Consider the following 27,368-nt stretch of genomic DNA (forward strand, 5'->3'; position numbering starts at 1 on the left):
TATTTTATATATATATATTTTTATAAATCTGAGATCATACTATTTGATAAATTATGTTTGAACAGGATATAATTTTAGTTCATTCCTATTTATCAGTTAAATTATTTCTAAAGTTTAGATATTATAAAAGCTTGCTAGTATGACAATACTTTTTTTTCCCTTCAAGAAAACTGTTTATTTGTATTCTTACCAACAATGTACAAACTTGTTGACCACTCTGCAACACTGCATATTAGTAAATTTTAAATCTTTTGGAGACTATAAATTATGTGTTCACCTTATTAATATTGAAGTTTGGTATATGTGGCCATTTGTTTTTCTTTTTCCTGTTACTTGCTGTATATTTGATATGACACTACTTGCACATGAATCTTTGTGTTTAGAATTATGTCTTTATGATAAAGTCCCTAGAAATTGCCTTGAAAACTAAATTAATGAGTGCTTATTATTATGTGCCTTAGACTGTGCTTAGGAAAATGTAAAGAGATAGAGATGTACAATTCTCATTCCAAACCAATGCTCTAGGTACTGTGATTGTTATTTTTAGAGAGAAAGTTGAGGCACAACAAGAAATGAATGAGTACTTATTAAAGTTATTTGATGCAGGTCACAAAGCTGGGAAGCAGTCGAGCTGGGTTTTGAAGACATGACTGTCAGCTGCATCTGCTCCAAGAGCCCCTAACATGCTATGGTGATTAACTCTAAAAGAGAAGACAGATGGATTTGAGAAGAGTTTTAATAATGAATAAGCCTCATATCATCAGTGGAGTAGACCCTGACCACTTGACAATTTTCTTAGGAGAAAGGATCATTCAAAAGCCAAGTGTTTTTATTAGGATATTTGGTAGAAAAAGGAATTTAATGGCATGATTAATATTCTAATAGGGTATACATTGTGCACTTTTGAGTTCTTTTTAAGAAAACAACTTTAGAAGATAATTTAAATTTAGATTTAATTTGACTGGAAATGATAATGTCTTCATCCTTTTTTTAGTTTCCAAGGTTTCTGGGTCAATGAAGGGATCATTTTGATGTCCTCATCTCAGAGTGCTCACTTCCCTATGCTACACCTGAACTTCTGTTTTTTGTTAAAGGTGATGTGCTTTGCCCATTTCTTCAACGAGATGTGAAGATAAGGACTACAGTCTCATGAGCTGTGTGAAAGAAGAGTATGTGAAAGTGTGGCTATTAGTAAGATACTACTCTTCTTTTTTCACATGATCATGGATTTTTGGTATTTTAAATATTTAATGATTTGAGAAACGTATAATGCAATATAAGACATAATTACATTTTTAAGTGGGACTAAAGGAGGTAAGAAAAAGAAGGAAATCTTGTCCAGCTCCCGTACTTAAGAAATCTAATTTTAGTTCTTTAACATATATAACACACCTAGAGAGGATAAAAATAAATAAAATGAGATAAATTAATGAAATGTACATGTTAAAAATGGTTCCTATTATGTTACTAACATATACATTCAAATCAATGTACTTATTTCTAACTTGTTAATTACGTAACTTCTACAGTAGCAGGGTTCAACTCAATGGCTGTTTACTGGATGCATGTTGTTAAAAATGCATCTCTAAATCAGAACTCATATATTGCCAGTGGGAGTATAAATCGGTATAGCGACTTTGGAAAGCTGTTTGACGGTTTTAGCTAAATGTCATTGATATATACAGGCTGTGTGTTGTGTGCATATGCACTCTCAGTCGTGCCCGACTCTGACTCCATGGACTATAGCTTGCCAGGTGCCTCTGTGCATGCAATTTTCCAGGCAAGAATCCTGGAGCATGTTGCCACTTCCTTTTGCAGGGATCTTCCTGACCCAGGGATCGAACCTATGTATCTTGCGTCTCCTGTATTGACAGGCGGGTTCTTTACCATCTGAGTCACTGGGGAAGCCCCTGTATACAATCTTAGTTCAGTTTAGTTGCTCAGTCATGTCCAACTCTTTGCGACCCCGCGGACTGCAGCACGCCAGGCTTCCCTGTCCATTACCATCTCCCGGAGCCTACTCAACTCGTGTCCATCACGTTGGTGATGCCATCCATCTCATCCTCTGTCATGCCCTTCTCCTCCTGCCTTCAGTCTTTCCCAGCATCAGGGTCTTTTCCAGTGAGTTGGTTCTTCACATCAGGTAGCCAAAGTATTGAAGTTTCAGCATCAGTCCTTCCAATGAATATTCAGGACTGATTTCCTTTAGGATGGGCTGGTTGGACCTCCTTATAGTCCAAGGGACTCTCAAGAGGCTTCTCCAATACCACAGTTCAAAAGCATCAATTATTTGGCACTCAGCTTTCTTTACAGTCCAACTGTCACATCTATCATCCAGGAATTCCACTTCTAAGAGGAGGAGATACCTGATTATGCCAGAAAGCTTAGAGGAAAGCACAAAAAAGAGAATAAAAATAAACTGTTATCCTAGTATGGAGATAGCAATTGGTACTGACAACACTTTAAAGGAGAACCATATTTTACATACCATTTTGTAGCAGGCTTATTTTATACAATAATGGTTTGTGAATGTATTTTCATTTACTAGGTATTTAACAATGTTTTAAAAAGTCTGCCTATAATATTATAACATGGCTAAACCATAATATATTATGCTTATACTTAATAATTTTGTCTTGTTGGGTATTTAGGATATTTCTAATTTTTCACTACATTTAAATAACAGTGTAGTAGACATTCATATATGTGAATTTTGAATATTAGAATAACTTCTTAGAAGTGAAATTTCTGGTTCAAAAAGTATAAACATTTTAGTTATTTAGACACAAATTGCTAAAAATTATTGTGACTTATACTCCCGTCCACATGGCATGATATTGTCCAACAGCCACAATAGGCATAATTATTTTTTCCAATCTTTGCCAAAGTTATAAATAAAATAGTTGCCTCTCATTCTAGCTTTACTTAATATGGTTTGACTTCTTAAAATTATTGACTTAAAAAAAAAAGAGTTCTCTGTTCATCTCCTTTATTATTCTCATCTTATGTCTGTCTTGTTTGTAAGAATGGTTTATAAGCAGTAGCAGTCAAAATTCTTTGCTTAATACTTATGTTGTGGATATACTTTTCTGTTTCATTACCAACTTTTCATACTTCAAACTCCTTTCCCAAACTAGCAAACTCTGACATTCCCCTTTTTCCCTTTGAGAAAGCAGAATTTAGGGGAAACTATCATAACAGATAATTGGCATTAGGCACTTCTGTTGGACTTCATTTCTTACTTTTTCATTTCATGTCCTTTCTCTCCTGTTTTCAGTCCCTTTTCTTTACTTTTAGGGGACAATGAATATTGATGAAATTCATATTTGGACTCTATGGACCGTAGCCTACCAGGCTCCTCTGTCCACTGGGATTCTCTAGGCAAGAATACTGGAATGGGTTGCCGTGCCCTCCTCCAGGGAATCTTCCCAACCCAGGAACTGAATCCATATCTCTTGAGTCTCCTGCATTAGCAGGTGGGTTCTTTACCACTAGCACCACCAACAACCTTAATAAAGAATTATTTTCTTCATTTGATAAGCTGAAGAAATAAAAGATAATCCAAATCATGTGTTCTTTCTTTATTGTCTTCCTTTTAACTTTGTTAATTTCATCCTCAACCTACTCCTTTTGAAGTCTTTTCCATCCTTTTTTAAAAAAAGTATTTCTATTTATTTATTTGGGTCTTAGTTGTGGTATGTGGGATCTTTTATCTTCATTGTGGCATGCAGGGTCTTTAGTTGTGGCATGCAGGGTCTTTAGTTGTGGCATGTGGAATCTAGTTCCCTGACCAGAGATGGAACCTGGGTCTGTTGCAGTGTAAGCTTGAGTCTTAGCCACTGGACCACCAGGGAAGTTCTAAGTCTTCTTCATCTTTGTTCTGACAATTCCATCCTTCCAGCTGTTAGGCCAAACCACTCAGCGTCCTCCTTGTTTTCTTTTTTATAGCTGAACATATTTGATAGAAATATTAAAATAATCATTACAGTTCCTCTCACTGTGGGAGGCAGGAGAGGAACCCCTTCTGTAATCAAAGTAATAATTTTTGATCATGCAACAAGGCATTTTTGTTATTATGTCCATAGGTAGAGACTGCATTTCAAAGCAGATTGATATAGATTTCAAAGAGGCCTGGACTTACAGAGTAAGTAAAATTTATTTCAATATAAAACAGTTACCTTGTATGCTGCTGGCATACTCATATTCACAGTTTATAAAGTAAAAAAACTTAACTGTTAAAGTCCGCTCTGAAATAGATGCATTTTCGTTAACACATTCACTAGTTAGGTCTCTTTCTCTAAAATAGGGAGAAAGTCAGATATTTTTTAAGGAATAAACTCAACATGTCAGCAACCAAATTTCAGTTACTCCTTGTCCTCCACACTCTATATCCAGTCTTCGAGGATTCCCTGTCAACTCACTCTGTCAGCTACCTCTGTTTCCCTGGTCCGGTCACTCTCCTCTTGCTCCTGTGTTATTTCAGTAGCCTTCTCACTGGTCTCTGCTTCAGCCCTCACCCACCACTGTCCTCAACCCAGCAGTCAAAGTGATCCTATTACGAGGTGTCAGGAGACGTCACTGCTACACAGAACCCTCCAGGGGCTTCCAGCTCAGGCCGCGGAGGGCCTCCCCTGACCCCGTCACCTGCCCCTCTTCTCCGACTCCCTCTCCTGCCGCGTGGCGCCCCAGTCGCCCCCAGCACACTCAGGCCTGTCCCCCCGCCCCTGCCTCAGGGCCTTTGTTCTTGGTGCGTTTTCTGCCTCAGAAGTCAGCAGCTCAGATAGCTTGTTTCCCAACCTCCTTTAGGCCTTTGCCCTGATATCGCCAGCAGCTTTCTTTGATCGCCTATTTAAGAGAACACGCCGCTTACTCCTTGTGTTCTGTCCCTGTCTAATTTTTCTCCACAGCACTGCTAATCATATGGCGTGCGTGCATGCTTAGTCACTTCAGCCGTGTCCAACTCTCTGCGACCCCATGGACCACGGCCCACCAGGCTCCTCGGTCCATGGGATTCTCCAGGCAAGGATACTGGAGTGTGTTGCCATGTTCCTTCTCCAGTGATAAAGTATGAAGTGAGTGAAGTGAAGTCGCTCAGTCGTGTCTGACTCTTTGCGACCCCATGGGCTGTAGCCTACCAGGCCCCTCCGTCCATGGAATTTTCCAGGCAAGAGTACTGGAGTGGGTTGCCATTTCCTTCTCCGAATCATATGGCAGTCCACATATTTTCTTTATCATTTGTGTCTCCTGCCTGGAAGGTAAACTCCATGAAGGCTACAATTTTTGTTTTTGTCCTCTGCTGTGTCCCCAATCCCTAGGAGAAAGCCTAGCATGGACAAAACACTCTATAATGGATGAATAAATTAATCCCCCACATCCCAATTGTTAGAACAGGCCCTGACCAGATGGGCAGAACTTCCTCGCTCCTGTGCTTCTATCTCCCTGTCCTTCCACAGCTTTTAGTTAGCCCTCTGTCTTGCATGTTATAGGTGGAAGGTTGGTGAATCCTGAGAGTTATTTGCAGCAGGTGCATCCCTGCTGCAGTCATCAAGAATAGCAGTGGTGGTAGAGCCGGAAGTGTGAAATCTTGCATCCTCTGATTACCGAGGTTGCAAGAGAGAACCCGAAGCTAGATAGAGTTGATTTTCGTTGTCACTGGATGCCATTCATCGAGAATGGAGGGAGGAAGATATACTTCCTCCAAAGGAGAATCTAGTGAGGCGCCAGCAGGATGTTGCGGGTAGGAAAAACCCCACATCCGCCTTTGCAAGTCATAGTTCGGCCCAACCCGCTCTGATTGCGGTTCACCTCAAGTTTCAGCCACACCAACCACAGGGCTCTGGAAATGCCAAGAGAGCCTCTAGCCAGGAATTTGATTCCTCCTCCTTGACTTTACCATCTAAACAGGCAAGGAGCGTGGGAGGAGGAGAAATGGGGAGGAGGAGGTGGCAGTGCCCGCAAGACAATGGGCAGGGTCTCCGATGATGAGCAGCCAGCAAACATGGTGCCCGGTCGTCCGTGGTCCGAGGTCTGGGTTCTGGAAAGGTCTGGGTTCTGGAAAAGTCTGGGGTCTGGAAAGGCAGTGCCAAAGGCCATCGCCATACCCTGGGCGACAGGAAAACGGATTCCCAACCTGCTGTCTCATTTTACGAGGAGTTGTGAGATGGGGAAGTTTCTTTTTGCTGTTGAAATGTCCAATTAAATAGCCCTCATATTCAGGGGAAAAACTGCCAGTGAACTGTGACACCTACACCTATACTCACCTGTACTCCATGCGTGTCGCATGGAGGGGTCTCACCTTCTCCACTCAGCAGAACCCAAATAATGAGGCTTTTGGCACGACTGTAAACGTAGTGTGTGTGTGTGTGTTCGTGAAGGGGTGTAGTTCCAACGACAGGCGAGTCCCCAAGGGCGAGGTGTCCTCCCTTCCGCGGGGTTCAAGTTTCGGTGGAAACGTTTCCTCAGAGGCTCCGCCTCCTTCACCTTGGCAACGGGCGCCCGGGCCACTGGCAGCCGACCCCGCCCCCTCCACACCGCACCTGGCGGCCACGCGCCGGGGCAAGGGGCGGGGCGGCGAGGGGGCGGGGCCTGCGAGGGGCGGGGCCGGCCGGCGGGCAGGGCCGGCGCGCTTCCCCGGGCTGGCCTGGCAGGTTGGGCCCCTCCCCGGCCGGGCCCCGCCTGCGCTCCCGAGGGCGCGGGGTAGGGGGGCGGGGGAGCCGGGGAGCGGCGCGACTCCGCCACCCGCTGACGCACCGTTGCGCTCGGACCTTCTCCCGCCTCCTCCTTTCCCCGGGAGCCGCTGTACACTTGGAGCCGGGCCGGGGGGGAGCCCAGCCGAGATCTGCGAGCGTCGGCCGGCCCGGGAGCGCAGCGGACTGTCCCGGACCCGGCGAGGAGCCCGCTGCCCCTACCTCGCGGCGTCCGGCGCGGGCAGTGGCACAAACTTTCTGCACCGTCCCCGCACCGCGCCCTCGGGAGGGGGAGCCGCGGCCACTGACAGGTACGTGGCGTGCGTTTCTGAGACTTGCGCTGAGGGGCTCTCTTCCTTTAGGGGTTGTGGGAAGCGGGAGAGCAGAAGCGCCTCTTCCTGAGCTCTCCGACCGGGCGGGAGGCGCAGGAATTGGGAGGGGGCCCTTGGGAATAGCCCAGACACGGTCTCTGTGTCGGGCCAGGCGCGGCGGGGAGGAGGTTGGCTTCCCGAGCTGCGGGACCGGGCGTTACTCTGTGACTGATCCCGGGGGAGAGAGAGCTAGCTTGTTTTGACGGAGAAGGGTGGCGTTAGGGCTCTCCACCCTTTTCTTGCTCCCCGGGGCCGGAGAGCTGGGTCCTGCGGGAGCAACAGGCAAAGGCGAAGAGATCTGGGGCTCAGTTTTCCTCTCTAGACCTTGTCGCTTTTATAGTAGAGGCAGAGGCGGTGCCACGCTAAAGTTTGCAGTACTTTCCAGTGTGAGGATTTACTTGTTGGATGGTTTTTGCTCAGTTTCGTCAAGTTCTCTTATGAAATGGCTTTAAGTTGTGGTTATTATTGACGGTGATGATGATGGGTGTGTGTGTGTGATGGTGTGTGTGTGTGTGTGATGGTGTGTGTGTGTGTGTGTGTGTGTGTGTGTGTGTGTGTGTGTCCTGCTCCGACCTTAACAAAGGTCCCTTGTTATAATTCCACTTCTGCTCGGGGGTGGAACTGCTGTCCTATTTCAGGAGCCCAGCCAGAGCCAGGTGTTGATGGCAGGGGTAGCCTTGTTTCCTGGGGACTTTGGGAAACAAGTGGGCAGGTCTAATGAATTAGCCCAATTCTGTCCCACCCACTTGGATCCATCCATTCTTAATGGAGCCCGGTTTTGTTAATCCCAGACTCCTAATTTATCCTGGTCTGTTCTGAATGGATGGATCCAACTGGGTGCACAGGGAACTCTTCCCAATATTCTGTAATAACTAAAAAGGGAAAAGAATCTCAAAAAAGAATGGATATATGAACGTGTATAACTGAATCACTTGGCTGCACACTTGAAACTAACACAACGTTGTAAATCAGCTATATTCCAGTATAAAATAAAAATTAAACAAAAAATAGACCCAGCTTCCACAATTCAGCAGGTGCTGCACTCAGCCATCCAAGGTGAGGAATATTCCCAGTGGAAGAAAGAAGATCAGAACAGAGAAGAGAGAGTCCTGAGGAGAAGGAGTGTAACAGTGCATACCACTTGTTGCTTCCCTGCAGACTGGGCCTGCTGCCTGCCTTCTCTGGAAGGGGCCTGCTATCAAATTCATCTTATTAGGAAGTCAGCTGCTCTCTGCTAATAGCCACAGCAGCCCTGATGAAATTATGTAGGTCACTGAAAAATAATTCCTGCTTAATCACCTTTATCCTGTTGATTAGTGCGAGAAAAGATTTCCTCGCCTTAATGTACCATGTCTGGTTGGCAGGGTCACCTGCCTGACCTCGAATTCACTTGGACACCTGGCCCTGAACAGGATGTTTTCCCTGAAACTGCCCAAACGTAGCGTACCACAGTCCAAGTCCACATTTGGAGAACTTTAGCGGTCTTCGCTGGACCGAAGTTGAACAGGAGATTCAGTCTGTACATTTACGGCTTAATATGGCATACTTGTTGCCTTTAGATAACCTTTTCAGATAATTAAAAGCTGGTTTCTTTTAGTTCCAGTTAATTCCTCTCCACCAAGTTCATAGAAATTGTTTCCATGTTTGTTTTGAAATAAAGTTTGGGGTCCCGTCTGTCATTTGTCCTGTAGCTTTCGGAATAGGATTTAACTGTGTGGGGTAGATAGAAAAGACAAGAGAAGCTGCCTGTCACTGAACTAGCTTCAGAGAGAGATTTAGAGTGGTTTCACAGTCTAGGCACAACTACCCAGCTAGCTTCCTACCTTCCCCTAAGTAGAGACAGTACGGTGGTATCAACTTATATAAAAGAAAAGATATTTATTTGGCTGTGCCGGGTCTTAGTTTCAGCACATGGGATCTTCGATCTTCGTTATGGCATGCGGAATCTTTAGTTGTGGCATGTGGGATCTAGTTCTCTGACCAGGGATCCACCCTGGGCCCCTTGCTTTGGGAGTGTGGAGTCTTAGTCCCTGGACAACCAGGGGAGCCCAGGTTGTATCACTTTTAATGTCGGCCTTTGAAGACCAGTAATGAGAGGACTGTTTTACTGCAGTGTCGGTAACGCATTGCTGGACAGTTCTTCGTGATAACTTCTTGAAATTGGTTCAAAACACTTGCTCTGCAAAGTTCTTTTCTGCCATAATAGAAAGTGAATAAAGTATATCTGCAAATCAGAAAGCAGATGTACAAATAATGTTGAAATATAGAGGTACATATTAGAAGAAGCCTGAGGTGTGACTTTTGAAATTATGTTCTTGTTTTACTTTTCAAAAAAGAATTTGATAAGAAAGCTCCCTCTCTCTGCAAATATAAAACAGAGTTGCTTTCTCTGATCCCTGCTTAGATGCTCAATGTTCTGTGTACAGTTGTCTCATTGGGTGGTACCGAGGCCCTTGGAAGAGCTGGCCCCTCAGATTTTGGCCGTGGAGCATGACTGACTTCACTCTTACTTCCCATGCCTCTGTGAAGAGTGAACACCTCCACTTCACTCTTACCCTCATGATGTCTGCCTCTTAGTTTTTAGCCTACACAGGAGAGCAGTGCTCAAGTGACCAGTAGCTTCAGGAACTTCATTTATAGGGATCTCTTAGTGAAGACAATAACAGGAAGTAACTTTTTTGTGGGTCTTGAGATGGCTGACTTAACCAAAAAGGCAGCTCTTGCCATCGCTTCTTGGCCTTTTGGCTAAAATCAAATGTAGTATGGAGGCTTCCCAGGTGGCACAGTGTTAAAGAATCCTCCTGCCAATACAGGAGATGCAAGGGATGTGGATTCGATCCCTGGCTGGGGGAAGATCACCTGAAGAAGGAAATGGCAACCCACTCCAGTGTCCTTGCCTGAAAAATCCCATGGACAGAGGAGCCTGGTGGGCTACGGTCCTTGGGGTTGCAAAGAGTCGGAACATGACTGAGTGACTGAGCACATACCATATTTGTGCTTTGTGATTTAACCATTTTGAAGTTCAGGTTATTATATTCAGATTATACAGGAGGAGAACAGAGGAGACTCTGAGGAAATAAACTTTTAGATGCATATTTTGTTCCTGTATGTGGTGAACTCAGACCCAAGTGCGGTGTTTCTGATTTAGAAGCCAGGCTTTTAATTTTTTCTCTGCTACATCGTGTGCAGCGTTTGGATGCAAAATGGGGTCTTAATGAGAAATAAGTGAAACCACTCTAAATCTCTCTCTGAATCTAGTTCAGTGATAGGCAGTTTCTCTTTTCTATCTACCCCACACAGTTATCCTATTCCGAAAGCTACAGGACAAATGACAGATGGGATCCCATTTCTCATTTAACAAAATGCGTGCTCATGGGGGACTATAGAAATACGTACTTACGTGTGTGTGTACATGCATGTCATCTTTATATCCTTTGCATCTTAACAGTGTAGCCGCACCCCAGGAGGTGGGGTAGGTAAATAAATACCCTACTAGTTGTCATAAGGAACTTTGACTAGGATCTACAGTTGAAAAAATTCAGAAAATAGAATTTAAGTGTGGGGTTTACAAATATGGAATTAATTACTAGAAGAAACATCTAAAACAGTTGAAAGGGCTTCTTTTGGAGAGTGGGACTCAAGGGAGAGGAGGAGCCAGGCGGGACTCTGCTGTTTTTGGCCAAGTACGTTACAACCTTATTATACCTTATATGTTATGCTGGGTACATGTGTATTGCCTTTTTAGGTCGTCTTTGGCAAGGGAGAGTAAAGGTTTGTTTTTAGAATTTTAGAGCCAAAAGGGACCACAGAGATTGTTTATTTCCAGCCCTTTCATCTTGTAGGTGAAGAAATTGAAATATAGTTTAATTGTTTCGCTAAGGTCTCCCAGGTTCACACCCTTCCCCAGGCAGGAGGAACTTTCCTCCGAGTTTGTGATTCCTTAGTTACCATTCCAGGCATTGTTCCCTTCTCCTTTCTGTCTACTTTTTACAGTGTTTGGTTAGATTGTTGGACTATGGATTCAAAACTAGGTGATTATCTCTAATTCTTCATATTTTTATCACAGAAATGCTGCAGAGTTTCAAAGTCTGCATAATCTGTACATTTTTGAGGTTAATTCTGTAATAACTTTTAATTAGAATTAGAGACACTTTTGCAGTCTGTCTGCAGCTATTCAGAAATTGATGGTGTTACTCAGTTGAATTTGATAAATACTGGAGTTTGGCCTAAACTTTTATCCCTAGAAGCTATTACTAATGGGAGATGATAAAAAGGTCTTTCTGATATCTATGTATGTTGCTTAATTTTGAAATTCTGAGAATAAGACAACAACGGTCTTCCAAGAGAGAGGCAGAGGCAGGTGATATAGCAGAACTATAATAGAAAAGTTTCTAAGATTTCTTAAAGTAATTTCTTAAAGTAAAGTAATCTAAGATTTCTTTTTTTCTTTGTACATGAGATTTTCTACTTTCCCTCCAAAATTATATCACCAACTTAAAAGAAAACTTTATTTTTTTGATTATACACACAATACATATTATTCAACATTCAAACACTACAGAAATACATAATGTTGAAAGTTAAAAGTGCATTGTGTTGTTGTATTCTAGAGAAACTTCCCCCAAATTTTCTTAAATTAAAATAGATTTATAATTGTGATTTTAATAACAAGTGGGGGTAAAATAGCACAACTTTCAACTTAATTTTTAACTTAATATGCATTGAAAATGTTTCCATAGCCATACATACAGATCATACTGTGTAGTATTGCATCACAGGTAATTTAAGCAATTTCCTATTGTTGGAAATGTGGGTTGTTTCCCATTTTCCCATAGTAAGAATAGTGCTTTGGAGAACATCCTTGAAAGTATATCTTTGTACAGTTGGGTAGGAAAGGTTTGTGAAAGAGTCAGAGGGATGAAAAATTAATTTTCTCTAATTTATACTTCCTCTAGTAGTGTCTCTACATTTTAAACTATATTAATGGCTTTTTTATTTTTGAATGTATTGGACCAAAGATAGAAATTATTAATATATGAGCAGACTCTGAAACAAAAGATCATAGTAACAAAAGGCGCTGAGCTTTTAGGTGAGGCTCACCTCATTTCAGATTTTTTTGGTTTTAATGTTTTCCCCAAGAGAATATAGTAATTGATAACAGCTCTAAAAATACTCTGTGGTTGTTGGATGAGCTGCTAATTACTTTTTATGGAGCATAGTTAAAAAAATTTTTTTTACAGAACATTATTCTAGGACATGCCATTAAGGAGTTCAGGGGAATCTGCTAGGCTTTGCAGAATGCAAAGTGAGTGTGTTTTAGCTACCCTTGTATGAAAATTTACCTCTGTTGAAATATTGGTCATGGGTCAATTTTAAGATCTTTAGACCTGCAGAAAGTCCCAAGAACTAATTTTACTCATCTATGTGTGGAAAATGTGAAATATAATACTTTGGCTAAATTTCATGACCTAGGCTCATTGAAGCAGGAACATTTCAGGAATTCCTGTGGCAAAGTTTTTATTGGTCATCTTAGAGAGCTGATTAATATTTTCATGGAGTCCAAGCTTTGTTCATAACCATTCAATTAGAGGATTGTGTTTCATTCCTCAGGATGAATACCTTCTGTTTTGTTTGTGTTCATGGAACTTGTACTCGGAGTTCATTCATGATTTTCTTTGTAACATATTAGAATGAGTATAAAAACATCTTAACAAATATAAATGTACACACATGCACACTTATATATGTATACACATACCCTATGTGTGTATACACACACACACATATACATGTGTATTTATGCATAAGTAATATAAGCTATACTTTAAAAATATCAATAGGTCATTTAGCATAAATATTTGGTGCACCCTTAAAATTAAGATGATGTCTGCCCATATTTATTTTATTAGGAAAAAAGCTTCTTGATGTCTTTTATATGAAAAGGATACAGGTGAAACTTCATTGTTTGTATATAGTTCTTAAGTTTTTTTTTCTTTTTTTGTGGGAAGATGAAACATATCTTGTGTATTAGTCTTGGTTATTGCCTGGTCTCTAACACTCACTTTTTTAATAAGTTGAATATTTAAAATCCCTCCTGTTTGTGATATATTTCAGAATGTTTACACTCTTCTTATTTTAAGCAAGATGCAGTAATGTTTATGAAAAAAGTGGCAACAGGACTTTCATTGACCTTGATTTGCCTCAGGAAATATGAGACAATGTGTGTTTACTCGAGTTGTATTAAAAACTTAATGGTTCATGCTGGTTTCTTACCAGCTTGATGAAGTTTGTCCTTCCGTTTCCTCCTTGTGCTTCTCCACTGGGTTCATGTTGAGGCCTTTGTGTGTCCAATTTGGAAAGTGGACCCTGCGTGTGCTCTTGATGAGTCAGCTTGTAAGTTGTGTTTTGGTGGTTTGGGGGCTGGTTGTGTTGCCGCCTCCCTTTTTTCCTCCTGAAGTCTTGATCGTGTTTTAGGATTAGTGTGCCACCTAGGAGTGGTCATTCCTCCACAGTGAATCACAGAACGAGTTGGTCTTGTGAGACTTTCTGACTCAAGCCTGACTGATTCAACCTGCTGTCCTTCCGGCTTCTGTCAGGAGGGGCACTCCTGGAGCAAACTCTCAACTTGGCTCCTACACGAGTGATCCCTAAACCTGCATCCTCATTGCTGACCTTTGAAATCCTGGGCTTGCTTCTCCAGTTCCTGCTAACATAGGTCTTTATTTGGATCCTGACATCCTATTAAACCATAGGATGACGAGAGTAACTCATCTTAGTCACCTAGCTGAGTACCCACTTATTGTGAACAGAATCCTATACGCGTTTGTTGTTCATGGTCTGCGTCTTATTATCTCAGGGGCGATTGTAATGTGTTTTACCTTGTTTTCATTTCCAGTTTTTCTTTCTGTCATCCATTTTCATGCCATGATTGGTCTGATTCTGTAAAGTACAGCTTTGCTTATGTCACTGATCATGGTCCTTGTTGCCTACTGAGTAATAGGTCAATTCAAGGTATAATGGCTAAATTTAGGTGCCAGATTTAGTTGATTGGGGGACAGGTTGTCCAGGGATTTGGTTAAACATTGTTTGGGTGTGTCTGTGAGGGTGTTTCTGGATGAGATTGACGTTGGAATTGGTGGACTGGGTGGAACAGATGGCCTTTCTGTTGTGACTGGGCCTCTTCAGCCCACTGAGGACCTGAATGGAACAGAAAGGCTGAGGAAGGGAGGATTCGCTGTCTCTGCCTGACAGTTTTCGAGCTAGGACATCCACCTTCTGTGCCTTTGGCCTCAAGCTTGGGCCTGAGCTGTATCATCAGCTGTTTTTCTCCGGTGCAGATTTGGGACTTCTCAGCCTTTGTCATTGCACGAGCCAATTCCTTATGATAAACCTTACTGTCTGTCTGTCTATATATATAAAAATATACATCCTTTATTTACTTTTAAAATTTTTGGTGGAGTCTCATTGCTTTACAGGGTCGTGTCAGTTTCCGCCACACAGCAGAGCAGGTGGGCTGTACGTATCCACATGTCTGCTCTTGGATTTCCCTTCCATTTAGTCTCCACAGAGCACTGATGAGTTCCCGGTGCTATCCCACTAGTGTATACAGTCGTGTAAATATGTCAGTCGCAGTGTCCCGGTGCATCCCCCCCGCCCGCCCCTTTCTCCCGTTGCTGCCCACGTTTGTTCTCTGCGTCTGTCCGCCTCCTTTATCTGTGTGGTTGGTTCTTCCCCTGGAGATCCCTAACACCCGAAGCATCTGGGACGTGCCCCACGCGGATCCTCTGCTCAGGCGGCTGTGCTGATCTGTTCTTCGTTCCTGAGCACACCTACCTATTCCTTGCCCGCTGTCTCTGATGGGACCAGTCCTTCCTCTTGCCTATCTCAGTGATGTGACTTCTTCAAATCCAGTTCCGAGCCTGTGTCCTCCATTAAGCCTTTCTTGGCTGTCTTTTCCTGTAGCAGTTTCCTGGCATCTGAACCTCTGTACTGAAATTTTAGGAATTTAGTCATTAGACATTAGCTTTCTAGTGTTAAAAAATCTTTTATACAATTGTCCTTGTTCCTAGTTATGAACTCCATGAGGACTCAGCTCAAGCTCTATACTGCAAATCCTCCGCTGTTCTTGGCTTTGCATCACATGGTGGGTGGTCAGTGTTTCCTGATTTTCTTAAAGCACTAAGCTCTGCTGAGGAAGCAGAGGCACGTGTGGGGCACGCGTGCTCACTCCCCGACCTGGTGCCCAGGGAAGAAGCGTGCAGCTCAGTGCCCACCGGACCCGGAGCTCTTCATCAGAGCAGTGCCAGGGAGACTGCCAGGTGTGGGCGTTGTTACTGGAAACAAAACTTACACATCGTCCTTGACCTAGAGCTAACTTTTCCTAAGCAAAAGTTGAGCCATACTTAAAGTTCTGTTGAATTAGCCCTTTCCTGAAGTACTGGTTTGCAACTGTTTTTCCTCTCATCTGCTTTGCTCTTGTCTCTAGAAATTCCCTTTGCTCTGCCCGTGGTGAAGTCATTTCGTATCTTCCTCCGTAAATATGTTAACATAGCATGTTGGTGTCAATAATTTTGAGCAAGGGTCAAGAAGACGAAATATGGAAAAAGAGCTCTGTGTTCCTAGGCAGTTGTCCAATTTTATGCACATTTCATTCAAGCTCTGTTTGATTTTCCTCGTCTCTCCTGCAGTTGAATGTCGTTTTTGAGGAACATCATTGCAACTCTGACCTCCTTATGCACTTTGTTATGTCTTAATCTCAGGGTGTTACAGATCCTCCACACATTCCTTCCCCCTTCTCCTGCTGTCCTGCACTTATCTTCTAACATATTACAATTTACTTATTTGTGTATTGTTTATCACTTAACCCCCAAATAGGAACGTAAAGCTCCACGAAGGGCAGGGATCTCTGCTGAATTAATTTTGACTATCTTTGGCTGTGTCCCAAGATGTAGACCAACGCCTGTCATTCAGTAAGTGTTTGTTGAATTGAATGAGAGTTTGCTGTCTTTTTTTTAAAGAGTAAAAAAAAATTATGTATTTGGCTGCACTGCTTCTTCACTGCAGCACACAGGATCTTGAGTCGTGTCAGACAGAATCTAGTTCTTTGACCAGGGATCAAACCCAGGCCCCCTGCACTGGGAGCGTGGAGTCTTGGCTGCTGGTGGCTTAGCCAGTTAGCCAGCCCCCAGGGAAGTGCTCGGAAGCCTGCTGTCTTGAAAACTCTTCACACCCTTGGCTGTCTGGACTTTCTGTTAAATCCTGTTGGCCCCTCTCTCTTTTTTCCTTCTTGTTACTAAAGCTCCCTTCTGTTCAGACCTGGGCTTCCCAGGTGGCACTTGTGGTAAAACACTTGCCTGCCCATGTAGGAGACATTGGAGACAAGGGTTCATTCCCTGGGTTGGGAAGATCCCCTGGAGGAGGACATGACAGCCCACTCCAGTGTTCTCAGCTGGAAAACCCCATGGACAGAGGAGCCTGGCAGGCTACAGTCCATAGGGTCATGAAGAGTCGAACATGACTGAAGCGACTTAGCACATCCAGACCGAGTTAGGTTTCAAACCATATACCCACCTGTTCCCCAGGTCGTTGCCTTTGTTACAGCCCCATCTATAGCAGGAGTAATTTAGAGTCTCCCGGCTGTTCGTGGTTTGAAAAGCACTGTTGCACATACGGTCTCATCTGAAGTCGTTTCGTGTCGGGACGGCGCTGAGCCCTTTAGGGCTGTCTTTCACCAGACCATGCAGGTTAGCGAAGTCCTGTGCCATCAAGGGGTACAGCCATTTGCCAGTGTGTGCTGGGCACACTCTCTTCTTGGCTCTGCTCTTGCCGGTTTATAACTAAGGAGCGTGCCTCTTTGATAGCAGCTCTGGCCTTCTTAGGAACAGTCACTGTCTTGCTCAGAAGAGTGTATGTATGGTATAAGGCCCCCAAGTAGAGTGGAAACAGTGAGGAAGGAAAAAAAGAGGCAGGCAACACCAACATGTGTATGGGACACTTCTCATTGGAAAGTCCTTGGGTAGATGCTGGAAACAGTTGTTGCCTCGGACTTAGTTTAATAGAGTAGTTCCAGCAGCAATTGGACACAGAAGCATGGAATGGAAAACCTTGGCCTGAAGGATGCAGATCGTGTAGAGATGGGAACTGGTGATTTTTGGGTTCTCTGTCAGTAAATTGGTGTTCCTGTCCTCCTGGTCTGTTGTCACTGAGCTAAGAAGATGCAGCCATTTTCTTCCTAAAGGGCTTCTGTTCTTGCCTCCAAGCCATGGGAGTGCTCAATAACTATTAGTGTCTAATGATGACACAGGAATATTCCTCTGAGCAATTGCAGAGCTGAAGGCGCGTCACACATCGACAGGCTCTCACAAATCTCCTTTTGCTGTTTTGAAGTATCACCGCCAGGGGAGTTGTATACATCTTGTTCAGGCAGAGGGGTCTTAAATATTCATCCTTTTACCTCTTCCTTAAGAGGAATGCCAGCATTTCGTCTTCAGGCTGCCAGTAGTAATTTTGGAGAAATTGTATTATAACTTTTTCAAGGTACTTATTTTCATATAGCTCATTTATTTATGCATCCATATATTAATGTTATGCTTAATGATGAAGGGCATGTACTCTGAGGTCAGTGGAGAGTCAGGGGTTAAATGGAGGTCTTCGGTGAGTTATCCTCTCTGGTAAGTTAATTAGCAAGTATTTATTGTTGTGGGAGGCAGCATGGGCGTGGTGGAGAGAAGGTGCAATTTGGACACAAATCTGGTTCAGACCTCTGCTTTGCTATTTAGTAATTGTGTCTTTGAACCTGTTACTTTCCTGTGATGAACCTTAGCTTATTTATGTTTTTGTGCTCAGTCGTGTCCAACTCTGTAAGCCCACGGACTGTAGCCTGCCAGGCTCCTCTGTCCATGGGATTCTCCAGGCAAGAATACTGGAGTGGGTTGCCATTTCATCCTCCAGGGGATCTTTCTGACCCAGGGACTAAACCTACATCTCCTATGTCTCCTGTATTGCAGGTGGATTCTTTACCACTTGGGCCATCGGGGAAGTCCAAGTTTATAATGCTCCCCTGGCCACCATAGGAATTTTCCTTGAGGGTTAAATAAGATAACACATCTGAAATGCTTACCATGTAAGTAATAATCAATACATGGTAATTGTTATTTATGTACTAAATCTCTGTTAGCACTCTTCTAGGGATTGTTAGTAGGGTTCTTTCAGAAGTTATGAGTTAATATGTCTGCAGAGCCACAGAAGATGTTGACAGACATGTATTTGACACACACAAAATTAGGACAGCTTGTGATTAAGTGTTATTTGTGCAGAAAGTAAGCATAAGAAACCAGAACTGTAGAGGTCACTGTGGTGGGGATTGTATTTGGATTCCTTTGGTTGTAAGTTATAGAAATTTCAACTATATGGAAAGGGAATTTATCGACTCACATGGTCAAAGGTATGAGAGAAGTGAAGGAGGTATTGGAAGCCAAAGCTGGAGACTCCTATACCACTGAGCATCTCCGTGTCTTTTCCCAACTTCTCCTTACTTCTCTCTGGGTCGGTTTTCTCCATGTGGCTGAGGGCATGGCTGCCCAGAAGTCAAGGATCACCCAGAAAGAGGGCCTGAGCTTTTAATCTACATCTCAGAATCCCGGGGCTGCCTCTGGTTGACCTCCCTTGGATGGTACCCTTTTCCCTGAGGCCGGCAGCACACGTTGTCTGGTAATCGGCAGCCCCATGTAGAAGCATGTCGTTTGGGTGGGGAAAAGGAGCATTCTCCTGAGAGAAGGACCATGCCATGCTCAGAAGAAGGGTGGGCGCTGGATGCAGGAGCGGGAGCTGTGTTTCCTGCTGGGGGCAAAGAGGACAGCTTGAGCTGGTTGCAGGGAGAGCGTCAGGTGTTCGGGACACCGACCAGAGACACCGAAGTCCAGAATAAGAGGATGGGTTGTATCAGTGAGGCAGGGTCTGGTAGCCTCAGGCTGACTGGTTCGCAGGGGTTGGTTGAAGAGTTTGGACTGATCTAATGGGGATCAGATCCCCGTAAATCTGATCTTAAATCCTGAGAATCGACATCAAATTGACATAGTCATGTTGGATCCTGCCTTTTGTTCTTTAAAAATAGGTTTTGTATGGAGGTGGAGTATTTGAACTGGTAACTTGAGGACTAAGTGGAGTGCACTTGAGAAGTTACACTCATTGAGTCAGACCAGGTAGTCTTTATAGTCAAGAGGCAGGTATCTGTCCTGATACTACCTTAAAAAGATCAAGCACTTACCTTACTTCTCCTGTTTTTTAAAAAAAACCAACGTTGTATTTCAGGGGAACCAACAAGTGGTTTGGATGAAAACCTGATTTTTAGAATTCCAACTCATAAGTGCAGAAGGAATGACATAAAGAAAATACTATCATTTCATTACCCATAATGAAATAACAACCTAGGGAATGATTGTCAGTGACACCTGAAACTTAGGTCAAAGGGTACTTGGGAACTTTACACTCGATAACATCAGACAGAGAACCCCTGTGCCCACTGATCGTGTTAACATCACAAAAAGAGATAAAAGTAAATGTGTGCCCCCTAATTGGATAAAATAGGAAATATGTAGAAACATTTGACATTTCTTATCAAAAACCTGAATATGATTTTCTGACCAAGACTTTGTCTCTAATTGCTAGTTTATAAGAAGCACAGGAAAAAGGGGACCATGTTTAAAAATATTGTGGAGGTGTGATCAGCCAAATCCAGAATGTAGATATTTCTGCAGAACAAGTTATTTGTTCAGTAAATAAATGGCAAGAAAAACAAAGAAGAAAGAGCTATAATTTTTTTCCCCAAAGTCAGTGTCAGATAAGTGTTTTTATTTATTTTTTATATTTTAAAAAGTTGCCTTGAGACTTAAGAGACCTAAGTATTTTTGTATCTTGGTTTGGCTAAATCACCACAAAGTTATAAATTATAAATATGAAATTGAGATAATTTGGGAAATTTGAACTCTGGATTTAGACACATTAAAGGACTTTAACAAAGGGAATGATCATGGTGTTATTTTTAAAAAGTATTTCTTAAATATACATAATGAAAAAATTTCAGTTTGTACACTACTGTATTAGTTTCCTATAGCTATGGTAACATTGCCACAGACTGGGTGGATTGAACAGCAGACATTATTCTCTCATAGTTCTGGACGCTGGAAGTCTAAAATCAAGGAGTAGGCAAGGCCATGGCCCCCGTGCGATGCTGGGGGAGGGTCGCTCTTCTCTGGAGCTGTCCTTGGTCTGCGACTGCGTCTGTCTGTCCCGCCTCGCGTGGCTTTCTCCCCTTGGTGTGTCTGTGTCCTGTCTCCTCTACCTCTTTCCTATAAGGATACACGGGGTTACATTTTAGGACTTACTTGGATGATCCAAGATGAATTCCCTCTTAAGATTGAAAGTTATAGCTATATTTTTTCCCCTATATAAACTAATATTCAGAGCATCTGGGGATTGGGAAGTGACATATCTTTGTGGGCCATTTTTTTCTTGTCTCAGATATGATGTGTGATTTGGGCCATGCCTTAAGGCGTGTGAGATCTGAGTTTCCTGACCAGGGATTAAACCTGGGCCCCCTGCAGTGGAAGCACAGAGTCTTAACCACTGGACTACCATGGAAGTCCTGAATTTTGCTTTAAACAATCCAGCAGAGGCAAGAAGTGGGAATGACAGGTTGTGAATAGCTATACATTGTTAATTGCTGACCTGAGTGATGGTAGCTTATCATACATAAAAACGAACAGAACAGGTAAATCAAAATGCCTTAGTGTTAATTCCTTTCAGAATTTGGAACATACCATATCAAGCCCTGATAAATAAAATCTTCATTTTTTTTCTGTTCTTAAAACTTAGATATTAGGGAATTCCCTGATGGTCCAGTGGTTCGGACTCTGCGCTTTCACTGCTGAGGCCTGGATTCGATCCCTGATTGGGGAGCTGAGATCCCACAAGCTGCAATGTGGGGCCAAAAAAAAAGAAAAAAATTATATATGAGATGTCTAATATCCTCATTAATCCTTCAAGTTGTCACTACTTTTTCGGACATACTTGTTTGCACTTCTTAAGAAAAGTAAGGGGTGAGTGAATATCCCTTCACCTGGAATACAGAAATTGTAAGGCCTAAGTCTTAGATAAAAACCCACTTTACTCTTTCTCACTAAAATACTGGTGAGTGCATGAAGCAACAGTCAGCTTGGGAAACTCATGCGCCATGTGACTTATCATGACACCTTTGTCAAGCAGGTAAAATCACGAAAGGGTCAACGTTTTTATTGTAGGGCTCCTCTTTCAACTGTGTTTTAATGTGATCATAAAATGTCCAGGTGAGCAGCAAACTTGGCATATCGAGTACATTGGCGTAGCTGAATAGTAATAAATATTTTTCTGTGAATTACTTTTTTAGTTTTGTAAGGCTTGAGATTTTAATTCTTAATTCTAATCTACTTTGTTTTTCCTGAAAAGTAAAAGATAGTGATATTTTTCATGACTTCTCTTCTTTACCTCTGTGCTGGGAAGATTCCAAGGCATACATTTAAAAACAACCACAAAGAGCTGTTGTTGCATATCAGAAGTTAAATTTCTGTGTGCCCAATTCAGCTTAAGTGTGTTATAAAGTATAATGACTGTCAAGACTGTGTTTTAGGTGATTCAGGTTACTTCACATATACTTTTGTTGCTTAACAGTTTTTCTTAAGGAAGAAAACAAATTCCTATGCAGAGTCTGCAGTCAAATAATGCCTGGGTGGTGGCTTAAGGCGCCCAAAGCAGCATTTTTAAATGTGCATTTAGCCTTTAGAAGTCAGTTTATCAACATGCTGTAGTTTTATATTCTTTCTTCAGTGATTTTTTTTTATTGAATCTGTTTCTTTCCAAGTTGAAAACTGTATTTTCAAGGAGTGGTGTAGAATCTAGTTGCAAAATCTCAAAGTTAGACTGTCTTTTTTTCTTTTTTTTTAAGCTCATGGCATTAGACTTTAGCTGGTACATTTGTTGTTGATATACGAGACTACTAAAACCCGGTTTCTTCCTTTATGTTTGTTCTGAGTATGGCCCAAACTGGCCTGTGTACATCAAACACAAGAACATGTGGCAAATTTGGTACCAAATTTGACTTTTTGTGTATTCACAGAGTTTATAAGGCTGACTACATTTTGAACTTTATACCGTCTTATGGGGCTTCCCAGGTGGCTCAGTGGTAAAGAATCTTCTTGCAGTGCAAGAGACTCAGGAGATACAGCTTTGATCCCTGGGTTGGGAAGATCCCCTGGAGAAGGAAATGGCAACTCTCTCCAGTATTCTTGCCTAGAAATGTTCATGGACAGAGGAGCCTGGCGGGCTACAGTCCATGGAATTGCAAAGAGTCAGACACGACTGAGCATGCACCATCACACAGACAAACACGAGTGAACTTTTGGCTGACCCAGTACATTGCTATGACATGGTAACTAACCCCGGCCTACTGGAAAGCTGTATTTTTTTGGAGGGTATGGATTAGAAGTAGCATATCATAGTAGGATAGATATAAAAATGACTTTTCCATGTGGGTGAAATCATTCAGTTCAGTTCAGTTGCTCAGTTGTGTCCAACTCTTTGTGACCCCGTGGACTGCAGCACACCAGGCTTCCCTGTCCATCAGGGAATTATCAGAGAACCAGTGAAATCATTGGTGAAAGAATAGATTTAAATCACTGCAAGCCTCTTGGGCATTCTGGTTGCTTACTAAATGGTTTATTATAAAACTTGATGGTGATTATTAAATCTCTCAGCCATTCCCTCCTTTTAAAGTTGTAAAATCACCTGATTTATGTACCCTGTAATAAAAGAGAAATGATGTATGGAAATCATTCAGATAATGGTTTACATTTCACTTGATATAGTATCATGAGACTCTGTTCTGCGTTTTTTTAGTGTGTTCTTGTGCAAGAAAAATATTTACTCAGTAATAAGGTATGGGTTCTTTTATTACCCAGGTGCAACTCAGTTTTTGAGGAACACACATTTTTACATAAAATGAAATACTTCTTAAGTCTTGTTTTTCTCTTTGCTATTTTTTTCTTTATATAAAAGAAGATAAAATATGCAGAACTAGATTGAAAAAGAACTCTGACATTTGCATTATGTGTTTTGGTTTGCAATTGATTAGCAAATGAAGGAATTCTTAGGCAAAATGAAAGTATTATCTTTGAGTAAATAACAAATACAGAATACCATCCTAATTTTTACTGCTTTTACATCCAGTGCCTCTCAAATCCACCCTTTTCTCTCATCTGTGTTATCTCCACCCTCTCTTGTAGATTATTACAATATCTTCTTAACTGGTTTTCCTGCTTCTCTTCTGCCCACTCTCCAGTTGGTTCTTTACTCCAGCCTTGGTGATATTAAATAATGTTGATTTTATGGTGTCTCTTTCCCATCCTCCTTCCCATTTGAGAGTCCACTTGAGGCCTCTCATCACTCTTAAAGTAAGTGGAGATCCTTAATGTGCGCCAGGCTCTGTGGAGTCTAGCCGACTACCTTCCCGGCCTCATCCTGGACCATTCTCTCAGTAGCATTGAGACACTTCTCGATGCTAGTATTCTCACTAGTATTCATGCAAAATTAGTATTTTCATTAGTATTCCCACAATGCTAGTATTCTCACTAGTATTCATGCAAAACTAGTATTCCCTCAATGCTAGTATTCTCACTAGTATTCATGCAAAACTAGCATTCCCTCAGTGCTAGTATTCTCACTCATATTGAAGTAGTGCTTTAGCACTACAGTCTTTTTTTCATTTCTTAATGTGCCCATACTCTTTAAAAAAAAAAAACAACAAACCACAGAGCCTTTGCACATGCTGTTCCTGCTACTTAAAACATCATTCTCCTCTACTCCACCCAATCTCCATACCTTTCCCCATGTAGTGTTCTTTGTTTAACTAGTTAACTGCTGATTATCTTCAGTTCAGATGACATCTCTGGACTTCCATGGTGGATAAGAATCTGGCCACCAGTGCAGGGGACATAGGTTTGATCCCTGGTCTGGAAAGTTCCCACATGCCATGGAGGAGCTAAGCCCGTGTACCACGACTCCTGAATCCTGAACTCCTGGAGCCTGTGCTCTGCCATAAGAGAAGTCACTGAAATGAGAATCATGAGCACAGTTAGAGAGTAGTCCCCTGCTTGCTGCAACTAGAAAAAGTCTTATACACAGCAACAAAAAGACCTAGCACAGTCAAAACAAAAAACTACATCTTCTTAGAAAGCCTCTTTACACCAGCTGGTCCTCACCGTATATAGCCTAGGCCCACGATAGAACCCCTCCTGCCCAAGTTGCTCTGTCTGCAAACTGACACTTAGATGATTCCAGTGTCCCTTGCTCCTTGGAAGAAAAGCTGTGACAAACGTAGACAGTGTATTGAAAAGCAGAGACATCACTTTGCCAGCAAAGGTCCATATAGTGAAAGCTATGGTTTTCTCAGCAGTCATGTACGGATGTGAGAGTTGAACCAGAAAGAAGGCTGAGCGCTGAAGAACTGATGCTTTCTAACTGTGGTGCTGGAGAAGACTCTTGACAGCAAGAAGATCAAACCAGTCAATCCTAAAGGAAATCAATCCTGAATATTCATTGGAAGGGCTGATGCTGAAGCTGATGCTCCAGTACATGGCCACCTGATGTGAAGAGTCAACTCATTGGAAAAGACCCTGATGCTGGGAAAGATTGAAGGCGGAAGGAGGAGTGGACGACAGAGGATGAGATGGTTGGATGGTATCACTGACTCAGTGAGCATGACTTTGAACCAACTCCAGGATATAGTGAAGGACAAAGAGGCCTGGCGTGCTGCAGTCCAGGGGTCACACAGAGTCAGACGTGACTAGCGACTGAACAACAGCAGAGTGACCCTGAAACTGCTCTGCTTGACCAGGAACCCAGGACATATAACTAGTCAGTCAGCCCACAAGCACCAGGTCAACTCTGAGACCTCCCACTCCAGACAAGGGTGACTGCGTGGCCCTGGGTGTCACTGATGTTTTCTGTTTTTCCCTTCCGTGTTCTTTATTCTTTATCCTGTGAAAGCTTCCAGTCTTCTGCCCCATATTACAGTTTACACAGGGAGACTGTCCACTTCATGAAATGTTAAATAAAGTTTGTTTGTATCATCTGATCGTCTTCTTTAGCAATTTTTAGTAGGTTCTTTGCATCACCCTATGTCTTTTTCTTTCCTCCCTTTGGATTGACGTAATGGTTATAATTTGTGTGCTTCTATAAATCGTCTTCATGAGGCAGGTAGAGAGGCCTGCTCACCATTATCTCCCTAGGACTTAGCACAGTGCTTGGCAGATATCTAGCAGCACTGTAAATATTTGTTGAATGAATGAATAACGTGAAAAAATGGAAGCAGAGATAGCTGTTACCTAATTAAGTGAATGTACAATCCCGATATTAAAGACATCCTAAAAAAGTGAAACATGCTTTTCAAAGAAGTCATCTAGGGAGGTTGCCTGCTTATCCCATAGCTGCTGCTCTTAGAAGGGGAATTTGGAATAGTTTTAAAGAATCATCTTTGGAAGTAGTTTTTAAGCCACATAAAAAAAGCACTTGTTCTTTTGATTAAAAATAATATCCAGCTCAATGATTCCCTTTATTTTTTAAATGTATTTCCAGCTCACAGATCTCAACTTCCACTTTCAAAGACCCAGATTTGTCACAGTTGAAGTTTTCAAAAAGGTGTTATATATGTGAAGGCAGCCTTAGAAGAGTTGCTGCTAAGACATCTTGGGCATTGGCGGGCATTTTTGTGATGGGCATTTAGTCTTTGAAGGGAGTAATATTCCTGTAGACGTGTGGACTTTGGTGTTCTTGTTAACTTTAATGAAGTTGCTCTTGATGCTGTAAGGATGCCTCACTTTTGCTTCTGGCAGTGAGGAAGGGGGTTACATTTTACTCTCAAGTCGTTCACTTCATCCTGGTGCCTCCCATCCTCCATGGGCAAAATACATCTTGCAATTTTTTTGTTTTATGCCAGTAAGTATTGTAATAGGGAATTGAATGAACTATTATCAAGGGTTTTAAATTCCTTAGATGTTGAGTTCTTTGTTTAGGAAAAGTCCCTGTTAGTGTGAAACGTCTCAGAACTGCGACTACATTCTTCCACTGAAAAGTATCAGGGGTTCTTGCCAACTTCTGCTATTCAAGATTATTCAATATTTTGGTTTATTTATCTTTTTAGCCACCATGCATGCACGCATGCTTAGTTGCTTCAGTTGTGTCTGACTCTTTGTGACCCCATGGACTGTAGCTTGCCAGGCTCCTCTGACTATAGGATTTCCCAGGCAAGAATACTGGAGTTGGTTGCCATGCCCTCCTCCAGGGGATCTTACTGATGCAGGGTTCAAACCTACATGTCCTGTATTGCAGGCAGATTTTTTTACCCCTGAGCCACGGGGGAGGACCTTAGCCACTATCACTTAACAATTTTCAGGAGACCTAAATTCAATCCCTAGGTCAGGAAGATCCCCCAGAGGAGGAAATGGCAACCTGCTCCAGTATTCTTGCCTGAGAAATCCCATGGACAGAGGAGCCTGGGGGCTACAGTCCACGGGGTTGCAAAAGAGTCGGGCATGACGGAGCATCAGAGCGCACATGCACTCATTGCCCCTTTACTTCCTGATTTTGGAAGGAAGTAGCTCTGTGTACTCTCTCTCTAACACTTTAAATCGGCATGGATTTTTAAGTGGGAGTAACTGAGTTAAAGTAACATGTCTGTGATTTGAATCTCTGGGAAGGCTTTGGAGACACTGACCTGATGACTGCAGCCGTTAAAGGTGGTCTTAGAGCAGGACGTTTGTCACAGCTCCATTCGGGCCGCCGCGAGCACTGTGCTTTTTGCTCATTAACTTTTGAGAAAATGCAGTCAACTCAGCGTGGTATGAGTGCTCTCAGAAGAGTGAACAGCTCTGCAAGCTCACAGGGTGGCAAGCTGGAAACAAAAGTTCTGTTGACCTTATATTCTTGAGTGTTCTTGTTTTCCCCTGAGCACCAGAGATTTGGCTTTCATTTGCGTTTTGTTGGGTTTACTACTTGCCAGTAAGGACGTACATTTTCATATTGCTTCTGTGCTGGCAGCATTTATTTATGCAAATATAGTTTTTTGCCTCCAATACAAATATTTTCTGTGCCTAGCAATAGTATCAAAATTTGTTAGAGAATGCTCTTTTGAATTTGGTCTTTTAAAGGGTGATTCTATGCTAACTGTCTTCTGTGGCAGTTCATTGCTTTTTATTAAATGAGGATCTTAGAAAAAGACCATTTA

At 42.4% G+C, this 27,368-nt stretch overlaps 1 protein-coding gene across 5 annotated transcripts in view; it reads left to right on the plus strand.

Annotated features, from left to right (window-relative positions):
• The first annotated feature begins 6,652 nt into the window (after positions 1–6,652).
• Positions 6,653–27,368, plus strand: part of FHIP1A (FHF complex subunit HOOK interacting protein 1A) — a 297,893-nt gene continuing 277,177 nt past the window's right edge. For all 5 annotated transcript variants that reach the window (XM_065904697.1, XM_065904699.1, XM_065904698.1 and 2 more), the window contains exon 1: positions 6,653–6,997. The gene's annotated coding sequence lies outside the window, so the exon portion shown is untranslated. The remainder of the gene's footprint in view (positions 6,998–27,368) is intronic.

The sequence above is a fragment of the Muntiacus reevesi genome, chromosome 13 (genome assembly GCF_963930625.1).
Source record: "Muntiacus reevesi chromosome 13, mMunRee1.1, whole genome shotgun sequence".
NCBI classification, from domain to species: Eukaryota; Metazoa; Chordata; class Mammalia; order Artiodactyla; family Cervidae; genus Muntiacus; species Muntiacus reevesi.